The sequence below is a fragment of the Pseudonaja textilis genome, chromosome 6 (assembly GCF_049901715.1).
Source record: "Pseudonaja textilis isolate UNSWEBS1 chromosome 6, rPseTex1.2, whole genome shotgun sequence".
Classification (NCBI taxonomy): Eukaryota; Metazoa; Chordata; class Lepidosauria; order Squamata; family Elapidae; genus Pseudonaja; species Pseudonaja textilis.
Genome location: NC_141995.1, coordinates 8179186 through 8190752, shown reverse-complemented (window position 1 = coordinate 8190752; position 11567 = coordinate 8179186).

The window sequence follows — 11567 nt, the reverse complement described above, 5'->3', positions numbered from 1 at the left end:
CAAATCAAAGCACTGATAGCCAACATGCTTAAGAAACCGTTCTCAGGTACTGTAGAATCTGCTCGCCTATACAGTGAGAATATCATCCCAGAAACGAGTATGTAAAAGGGTTAAATCATGGCAACTGGACCAAAGTTTATTGAACTGAGACGTTTCGTTACTCATCCAAGTAACTTCTTCAGTCATAGTGAAAACTTTCGGTTAGGCATAGGGTTAGAGAGTCATTGGAATGAACTAACACTTCCCCAAAACGAAATGCAATATATAAATAGACTCACTCATCCAGGCCAAAAGCATGTAAAAATCTGACTCTATGCCTAACCAAAATTTTTCATTTGACTGAAGAATAACAGAATAGTAGAGTTGGAAGGGACCTTGTAGATCATCTAGTCCAACCCCTGCCCAAGCAGGAGACCCTACACTGTTTCTGACAAATGGCAGTCCAATCTCTTCTTGAAAGTCTCAAGTGATGAAGCTCCCACAACTTCTGAAGGCAACTTTTTTCCCATGGGTTGACTGTTCTCACTGTCAGAAAATTCTTCCTTATTTCCAGGTTGAATCTCTCCTTGATTAGTTTCCATTCATTATTCCTTGTCTGGCCTTCAGGTGCCTTGGAAAATAGCTTGACCTTCCTTCTTCTCTCTGATTTGGATGAGTAATGAAACATTTCAGTTTGATAAACTTTGGTCCTCTTGCCACAATTTAATCTTTTTATATGCTTTTGGCCTGGATGATTGAGTCTACACATCATACATCCCAGAAGAGATTAGAAATATCAATAGCATTTAAGAGCCGTGGTGGCACAGTAGTTAGAATGCAGTATTGCAGGCTAACTCTGCCGGCTGCCAGCGGTTCAATTCTGACCGGCTCAAGGTTGACTCAGCCTTCCATCCTTCCGAGGTGGGTAAAATGAAGACCCAGATTGTTGGGGGTAAGAGGCTGACTCTAAGCCTCTTAGACAGGGCTGTAAAGCACTGTGAAGCAGTATATAAGTATTTGGCACATGTGCACCCTCACCAAACCAATTGTTACACCAGTTGAATTGCAACACTGGGCATGGAAATACACATCCCAAACCAGTCCTATAAAATAAGACTTGGGAGCCAAGCTTCTATGGACAAATAACTGCTAACCCTAACTCTAACCTCAAACTTGATTTCCTGAATCTCAGCTGATTCTGACTCCTTGATTGACCTTTGGCACGGTGGTAATTAGCTTTGATTTTTAGAGCTCTGGTTTTTCTGCTCAGAACTTTGGCATCTAAGTAATCTTGTTTTGCTTTGCTTGAGTTCTTACATTCCTGGGCTCTGATAGGATTTATAATTGCCATGAAGATGCTGAGGATCGAAGTCGGACATCCGGCCTTCCTTATTTCTAGTGGAGGACCAAAGCAATCTTCCAATTTCTGGAACCATCTAAATCCAGAATAATGCATAGGTAAGACTTAATAATAAATGGATGCTTTGGTGCTTAGAAATGTGGTTGCTTGCCAAGAAAAACAAAAAATGCAGAAGTACAGTGAGGCTGAAAATAGCCAAAATCAATTTAATGTTTCCCTTCTGATAAACAAGTATTTTATGACTCCATCCATCACCCTTTGTGGGATTGCGGGGGTGGGGGGCAGTGGTTAGAATGCAGTATTGCAGGCTGACTCTGCCCACTGCCAAGCAGTTCAATTCTGACTGGCTCAAGGTTGACTCAGCTTTCCATCCTTCCGAGGTGGGTAAAATGAGGACCCAGATTGTTGGGGCAAGAGGCTGATTCTGTAAACCACTTAGAATCAGGGCTGTAAAGCACTATAAAGTGGTATATAAGTCTAAGTGTTATTGCTATTGTTATCTCTATTACTTCCTCTCAAAGCTTCCATATGGCCTGCTGTTTGACATTCAGCACACCTAGTGAAAACCGAACAAAATTAAGGTTCAGTGGGATGGACGAACTCATATCGAGCCACAATGAGTCTAGAATAGAATAGAATAACAGAGTTGAAAGGGACCTTGGAGGTCATCTAGTCCAACCCCTAGTGGTTAAGTCACCAGGTTAGAAATCAAGAGAGTGTGAATGCTAGTTCTGCTTTTGGCATGAAAGCCAGCTGTGTGACTTAGGGTCAATCATCACAAGACAGCGAGCTCTAGTCCCACCTTAGGCGTGAAAGCTGAGTGGCTGAGTTTGGGCCAATCACCAGGAGACAGTGAGTTCTAGCCCCACCTTAGGCATGAAAGCTGAGTGGCTGAGTTTGGGCCAATCACTAGGAGACAGTGAATTCTAGTCCCACCTTAGGCGTGAAAGCTGGGTGGCTGAATTTGGGCCAATCACCAGGAGACAGTGACTTCTAGTCCCACCTTAGGCGTGAAAGCTGGGTGGCTGAATTTGGGCCAATCACCAGGAGACAGTGAGTTCTAGTCCCACCTTAGGCGTGAAAGCTGGGTGGCTGAATTTGGGCCAATCACCAGGAGACAGTGAGTTCTAGTCCCACCTTAGGCATGGAAGATGATTGGGTGATTTTGGGCCAGCGCACCTCACAAGATTGTTGTGGGAAAAGTAGGAGCAATAAAGAGAATTAGCTATGTTCACTGCTGCCTTGAGTTATTCATAAAAATAATAATGGCAGGATATACATAAATAAATAAAGTTTTGCAAAGAACAACTAGCTTAAAGGTTGAAATGGATGCTAAAGCGTTGGATGTCCTCCCTATCCATCCTTTCAAAAGTTGTTTACAAATGGATTGGAAACACAAGGGAGGGATGTGTGTGCCATTGCACTTCAGTCAATAAACCAGCTAAGTAATACTTAATTCCTCTCTCACCACAAGATAAAGGATGAGGATAAGCATATGCTGAAATTAGCAGAGTAGAGTGGAATGTTTCCTTTAAAGCCATGACATGTTTAGATTAGTGGGGCATAAACCGACACTTAATTTGCATGTTTTTTAAAAAAATCAGATTGAATTTTGCATGTTTTCGGATTGATAGTAAAGAGCTGGGAAACACAGGTAGTCCTTGACTTACGACCACAACTGAGTTCAAAATTTCTGTTGCTAAGCAAGGCATCTGTTAAATGAGTTTTGGGCTCATTTTACCAACCTTTCTTGCCACAGTTGTTAAGTGAATCACAGCAGTTGTGGTTATAAGTCAAGGTCTACTTGTATTTTGGGGCCTATCTGTCCTGGCCCCCTTACACTCCCATTCCAGATATTCCCTGCCAAATTTCAATTTATTTTGTTTATTTATGTTCCATACTAAGCAGGCTCGTAGACCTGCATTCCTATTGGTCCAGAATAACCGGGCCGTGATTGGACGATATAAGCATTCCTGATTGGTTCGTATGGGGTTTGCCGCGATTGGGTGAAACCAAGCGTGGCAAGCTTAAAAAACTGTCATAGGCTGCCTGGCCACGGCCAGCTCTATATAAAGGGCTGCCGCGGCTAGGCTGGTTGTCTCAGAATCTGCCTCCTTAATAAAGAGCTGTTGTTCACTACTCACAAGCCTCATGTCTCAATGGGACCCACCGACCATACTTAACAATTTATATCCCATTTTTATTTGTATAAGTCGTCTGTTAATTCTGCCCTACCAAATCTCCCAGGGGAATTTAGAGTAGAAGTTGGGAGTTCTTGAGCAGAGCACAAATCACCTTTCAAGCTTGTTCTTCAATTTTGTTACAAATGATATGGATAAAGCCTCTCCGGAAGTGATTTACCCTCTTCCTTTTCCTTGGGCTTTATTGGAAGCATGGAAAACCAGGGACATTGCGAACCACTGGAGATCTAATCTGTTCTGACCTAGGCTTCCTCAAAAGCGCTATGCAGACTCTTTGTCCCGGCAAAACCCCTTTTATTAAACGAAGGTGGATTTCTTGCATTCATTTTCAGCCAAAGGCCTGGCAAACAGCCTTTCAAGGGCGTAATTCGGAGCACAGACCTTATCTAGCTTGGAGAGCTGCCAAGTAGATATTTCCAAATGCAGTGCTGACAAGGAAGGGCTCGGCACATAGTCTCTGAGTTGCACAGACAGGTCTTCACGCTGCTGCAATGGATGGTTTCCTGCAAAAGCCCCCTCCCTTTTTGCTCCTCTTTTAATCCCAATGGGAGGGGCCATTCACCGTCCACCTGTGGCTTTACTCCCACGTCGACCCTTAGTTCGTAATTGTTCTTTTCTTTTGGCAGCTCTGTGCATGTGCAGGCTTGGAACCAGCTCCAGCTACTTTACAGCCTCACTGCTGTCTGACTCCGAGGACAGCTGATAACTGCCACACTGCTCTGGCCCCATTTCTGCCTCTGATGCAGAGCCTTCCTCAGCCTCCAGGACTGGCTCATGTTCCTCCCTGACCTCCTGTCTGACTCTACTGCCAGCTCCATTAGCCACCAGCGGGCCAAAACATAATCATAAAATGAAAATGATGGCATTTGACAACATCTCTGGAATGAAACTAACTGAAACCATGCCAGAACATCACACTGTTCCATAGAGAATGTCAACAACATTTTTCTTCTTCTGAAATAGCATCCAAAACCAATGACCTTTCATTTAATTGATGAAAAATAGCAGAAGAAAAGGCAGTCGCCTGATGTTAGTGGGAACCACAGGTATAATTTGCAAATCGCAACATTCAGGAATCTTAGTTAGCAAATGTTTGGCTGACGGCACTCAGGCTTATAAATCTACTGTGAAAGAAACTGTTCAGATATCAAATTGGCCGAAAAGTGCATCTTATATTTGAATATTCACATTGAATTTTCTGGGTGATTCTGAGATGTAGAGACTCTGGAAAGAGTGCAGAAAAGAGCCACAAGCAACAAGGGGGCTGGAGGCTAAAACATGAAGAAGAGTTGCAGGAATTGGGCATGTTTAGACTAGAGAAAAGAAGGACCAGGGGAGACATGATAGCAGTCTTCCAATATTTGAGGGGCTGCCCCAAAGAAGAGGGGGTCAATCTATTCCCCAAAGCACCTGAGGGCAGGACAAGAAACAATGAGTGAAAACTAATCAAGGAGAGAAGCAAGCTAGAACTAAGGAGAGATTTCCTGATAGTGGAACAGCTTGCCTTCAGAAGTTGTAAATGCTCCAACACTGGAGGCTTTTAAGAAGGGGCTTAAATGGTATGGTCTGGAATGGTATAGGGCAGGGGTGTCAAACTGGTGGCCCAGGGGCCAGATGCGTCACACACAGGCCACATCCACCCCAGGCATGCAAAGGGGAAGAACATTGTGAAACATCACGTGATGGCAACATGATACCACTAGTTTGACACCCATGGTATAGGGTCACCTACCTGAGCAGAAGGTTGGACTGGATGGTCCATTCCAACTCTGTTACTATTATATATTCTATTCCTATCCCTTTTCCTATTCCTATTTTGTTCTGTTCCGTTCCACTCCACTCCACTCCATTCCATTCCGTTCCAATCCAATCCAATCCAATCCAATCCATTCCAATCTATTCCATTCCAATCTATTCCATTCCATTCCATTCCATTCCATTCCAATCCAATCCAATCCAATCCAATCCAATCCAATCTATTCCATTCCAATCTATTCCATTCCAATCCATTCCATTCCATTCCATTCCAATCTGTTCCATTCCATTCCAATCCAATCCATTCCATTCCATTCCAATCCATTCCATTCCATTCCATTCCATTCCAATCCATTCCATTCCAATCTGTTCCATTCCATTCCAATCTGTTCCATTCCATTCCATTCAAATCCATTCCATTCCATCCCAATCCAATCCATTCCATTCCAATCTGTTCCATTCTCTTCTATTCCATTCCTGCCCTTCTGTAGTATAGTCTAGTCTAGGAAAGTTTAGAGCTGATTGCAGGTAAATTATAAATATGATAAATGCCAGCAATAAGCCTAAAAGTGCAGGATGTGAAATCCATCTTTCCCAATAGATAATTATAAAGCTTGTTTTGGAACATTGTGGGACCCTCTTGCTAAAAAATTATTCAGTTATTCTGTTCGGTTCGGTTCCTTTTTGATATTTCACCTGATTTTACATGATGGCCATCTTGAATTGTAAAGGATTTTAGTATCTGGAACCAGGCCTGGCTGGTATTTTATTTTACAGTGTAATTTGCCCTGTTCAATGCTCTCAAAAGGTATCCAGGCTGCCAAAGGCTGGAAAAACAGGCTGGATGGTTTTGTACCTTTTTGAGGAAAACACAAATAGATGCCTCTTATCTAGCAGCACTTGTTCATATCTGGATGACATCTCTTCTTTCAGTTGGACCATCTACTTTCAGATAATAGCAATAGCAATAGTACTTAGACTTATATACTGCTTTATAGTGCCTTACAGCCCTCTCTAAGTGGTTTACAGAGTCAGCCTCTTGCCCCCAACAATCTGGGTCCTCATTTTACCCACCTCAGAAGGCTGGAAGGCTGGAAGGCTGAGTCAACCTTCAGCCTGGTGGGATTTGAACTGCTGAATGCAGGCAGCTGGCTATCAACAGAAGTTGCTTGCAGTACTGCACTCTAACCACTGCGCCACAGAGGCTCCTATGAATGCATAATTAATTCAGTTTTTCCCCTTTACTAAGGTTCTCTGCCCAGTTGCTGGGTGGGCGTGGCCACGGTAGGCGTGGCCTAGTAACCCTCCTACACTACAGCCGGAGTGGGGGCTTTTTGCCCTCCCCGGCCTCCAAAGGCTTTCCTCGAACCTCTAGGAGAGTGAAAATGGCCTCCCCGGGCTCCGGAGGCTTTCTGGAAGCCAGAAACGGGCCCATTTCCAGCCTTCCTGAACTTCCAGGAGGCCCTTTTTTCATCCTCCCCGAGCCTCCACACCCTGCACTTACCTGCATCCAAAATGGGCCACCTGGGGACTCCTGGGAGGGGCGGGGTGGGTGGGCCGGGCCAGCCAGGAGTGGGATTTGGGGGGGGGGGTCTCCAAAACTGCACAGAATCTTAGCTAGGGGCTCTTCCCAATCCCTGTAAACTGCCAGTAGCCCACCCCTGGATGGCATGTTGGTAATAGAACTCACAAGCTAAAGTGGAGAAGACCTACCTCCCTTTAAAATCTACAATTGTGTACATTCAATCAGAAGTCCATCTACCTGAGTCCAAGAAAGTTCTTCCTGACACTCAAAGCAAACAACTCTTAACCCGGTAGATTAGAACTGGATTTACACACCTTGCAATACCACAGTTTGTTTAACTATTGTCTCCACAATTTGCTGAATTCACATATCATTCTGAATCACAACCCAGATAATCTGCTAAGTTAAAGCCCCAAGCAACCCACACGATTGCTTAACGCGCTTGTTTATGTATTTATTTAAAATACTTTGAATGCTTCCCATCAAAACCTCTTGAAGTAATTAACATTTAAAACAGCTGGTTGGAATGATTCCTAAAAACAGGTATTAAACCATTTAATAAGCTTTGGAATAAAGAATCAAATGAATATTCAAACAGCAGCAGCAGTAAAAGAATCAATGCAAAGTTAAGCCTCACAATAGGATTAATATATTGTTGTTATTAAAATTTATATGCCGCTTAATTCTCAGAGACTCTGAATATCTTTTCCTAGGATTGAAAAGGCAAATCGAATTAGATCCCACACTAGAATACAGGTAAAAATATTTTTCTTCGGTAGAGACCTCTGGGAAAATGGAGAATTTAAAAGTAGCAAAAATGTCAGCATTTCAAATGCTCTCTTGGATAGATTAAATTTAATTTCGACCATCATCTAGTTGGCTTTTAGCAGAAATGAAAATTTGAGAGTCATCTTATCTACGAGTGATGTGTTTTTCCTGGTATTTTGGTTGAAATTTTGAGGGTCAATTTATTGGCAGATGGGCTTCTCCCAGAGGTGGTATTCAGCAGGTTCTGACCAGTTCTGGAGAACCGGTAGTGGAAATTTTGAGTAGTCTGGAGAACCGGCAAATACCACCTCTGACTGGAGATTTTACAGTATCCTTCCCCTGCCACGCTCACAGCGGTGGGATTCTACCAGTTCGCACCTATTCGCTAGAACCGGTTGTTAACATTCTAAGCAGTTCGGAGAACCAGTTGTTAGAAGAAATTACTGGTCTAATCCTGTAAGGAAGGCAGAAAGGAAACATTCTGGTGTTGCTTACAGAAACTGCCTCTCCATTAACTCTTATTACATTCTTGGCAGAACTAGACTTCCTGTCTCAGGAACTTCTCTGGAGATTTTTTTCCCCTCCTTTGCTCATACTTTGCTTGCGTGGAGTGACCATTCAAAGTTACAATGGCACTGAAAAAAGTGACTTATGACCATTTTTCACACTTACGACTGTTGCAATATCCCCGCAGTCATGAGAGGCCAGGCGAGGAGATGCGTGCCTCGATGTGAGTGATATTGAGTTGGCCACACCCAGCCAATAACATGACCACCAAGCCACGCCTACCACCTAAGCCATGCCCACAGAAGCGGTTGTTAAAAAATTTGAATCCCACCACTGGCTTATCCAGGAGTATATAAAATAGCTTTTTCCCGAAACATGTCATTGACATATTCTGAAGCACCAAAGGAAAGCAGAGGTGGCAATTCAGCTGGTTCTGACCAGTTCTGGAGAACCGGTAGCAGACATTTTGAGTAGTGCGGAGAACCAGTAAATACCACCTCTGACTGGCCCCACTTCCATCTATTCTCTGCCTCCTGAGTCCCAGTTGATCAGCTGGGTCTCCTTTGGTTGCCCTACACAGGAGAATGGAGCTGGAAAGCAGGTTAGTGGGATGGGCAGGGAATGGGGATTTTGCAGTATCCTTCCCCTGCCACGCCCACCAAGCCACGCCCACAGAACTGGTAGTAAAAAAAAAATTGAATCCCACCATTGAAGAAAGATTTCTTTTTAATGGGAAGATCCACGTTTTCACCCATACTGTGTGTAGAAGTAGTCCTCCACTTATGACCGCAGTTGAGCCCAACCTTTCTGCTGCTGAGCAAATTGTTTCTTAAGTGAATTCTGCCCCCCTTTTATAACTTTTCTTGCCACAGTTGTTAAGTGATTCACGGCATCTGTTTTAAGTTAGTAAGAGGGTGATTAAGTGAATCTGGTTTCCTCACTGACTTTTGCTTCTCAGAAGGTACCAAAAGGGGATCATGTGACCCCGGACATGCGACTGTCATAAATATGAGCCAGTTGCCAAGCATCTGAATTTTGATCGTGTGGTCATGGAGATGCTGCCATGATCATGCGGGACTCTTTGATTCAGATTTCCCAAAAGCCATCACCCGAAAGTCATCACTCTGCTCAACAAAAAATTCCCTCAACACTGTCCAACTATTACAAAGTCTGCAGTACTATCACTATTAATCTTCTCATCACTCCTTATCACCCATCTCCTCCCACTTGTGATTGTATGACTGTAACTTTGTCGCTTGTATCCTAACAATTTATATCGACTTATTTCCTAGTATGATTTGATTGCTTATTGTTCCCTATGACTATCATTAAGTGTTGTACCTTATGAATTTCTTGATGAATGTATCTTTTCTCTTATATACACTAAGAGTATTTGCACCAAGACAAATTCCTTCTGTGTCCAACCACGCTTGGCCAATAAAGAATTCTATTCTATTCTATTTGGAACAAAATTAGAGAAAAAAAACTCATTACATGAAAATACCAGCCTGGCTATCCACCATGGAAGCGATGATATATCCTAATACATTGGATCTAGGTAAAATGGTCAGATACAAAGAAATATTAGATAATCAGGGAAAATTAAAAACAAATCAGGAATTAAAAGGGAGAGGTATAATCATAGATTGGTGGCCATATCTTCAATTATAAAACAGGTACAAAAAAGACACAGAAGAATTTGGAATTTATACTGAGCTGCAACAATTAGATAAAATCTTATTAGGCCCCGAGGAGAAATTCATCACAAGAATGTATAATTATTTATTAAAATTGGCTTTGGAAGAGGAGGTAGTAAAAGTCTGCATGATAGCCTGGGCAAAAAACATAGGGCATAATATAGGTTTAGCGGAATTGGAAAAAAAAATGGAATAAGAATTATACATTAACAAGATCGGGAGCATATAAAGAAAACATATACAAGATGTTTTATCATTGGCATCTGCCACCAATGAGATTGGCTAAAACGTACCCTAATACAAACCCGAAATACTGGAAATGCAAACGAAACCCAGGTAGCTTCTACCATATGTGGTGGTTATGCCCAGAAGCCCAGAAATATTGGGCCAAAATATGGAGTTAGATACAAGAAATAGTGGATGATAAGATAGAATTTAAACTGGAACTGTTCTTGTTGGGAATAATTAAAAGGAAATATAGGAAAAAGATTAATTATATTTTATTACATATTCTGACTGCAAACAGGATAGCATATGCACAATGTTGCAAGCAAAATAACATGCCCTCAGAGGAACTAGTAATCCCAAAAATTCTAGACTGTGTTGAAATGGATAAATGTACCTTAAAATAAAAGGATAAAGAAGAGTCCAAGCATTATGAAGTTTGGGATAGTTGGTACAAGTATAACAGAAATAAGGATAATGGAGATAAGAAAATTACAGATAAATGTATATGAATGTATATAGAAACGTGAGATTGATATGTGTAACAATGATGTTGCCACACTGTTAATATTAATATTAAGATTTGTAAAATGTGAAAAAAAACAATTTAAAAAAGAAGTGTGGAAAATGATCATAAATCACTTTTTTAGTGCAGTTGTAAGTTCGAACAGTGTCTAAAAGAACTGTTGTAAGTTGGGGACTATGCTTTGAGATGGGAAGAACTCTGCACGCAAGTAATTTCCGATATGTACTTCTCCATCAAGATCCGTCTTCCCGGCGCTGTTTAAATTTGACATGCTTTGCTAAATATGCTACAAGCCACATTTGAGGTGTTGTTAACCATTGAGCCAGGTGGCAGTTGCTGATATTTACCCAGACACGTTCAAGAACATTCTGTAAGCATTTGCAATCTGCTTTATGGTGCAAAAATTCCAAAAGGGCTTAAAAGCAGTTTCAAAACAGCAGTAGTTAAAACAGAACAGCTCCCATAAAATATATCCGAGGCTGTCTAGGGGAAAAAAATAGCATCGCAGGTCTATAAGAATACAAGGAAGGCCACAAATCATTTTTCTGCAATTATGTCTTACACATAAAAATATATTTGTTGCTTTTTAAAAATCTGATATATTTTGGGATAGTGTCCCTTAATTGTTTTTTTACTGTGAGTTATCTTTTTGATTTTGTTGATACGTGCAACTGTTAAGAACAGTGGAAACATTATTCCAGGAAAGATCTGATAACAGATGATGTAGAGGTAAATAAGATTCAAGCTGCTATGGTACCTTTCTTGCTTGGTGCACTTGAAAGCATTCTGCAAATATGTGTGTGTAGTATCAAAGGCCACAAGATAAGCGTGCCATTTGCAAAGAAATGGAGGGGAAAGGTTGAAAAAATCTGATCTCCAGGTGAGAAATGGCTGCAATGAGCAAACTTTTATTTGAGAGAAAAAGAAGTGAAGAGCTGAACTGGATTGATCAAAGATATGGAGAATTTGAAAACACTGCTACAATCTTAATCCCAAAGGTACTTTTTTTTCAGGAGGCAACAGG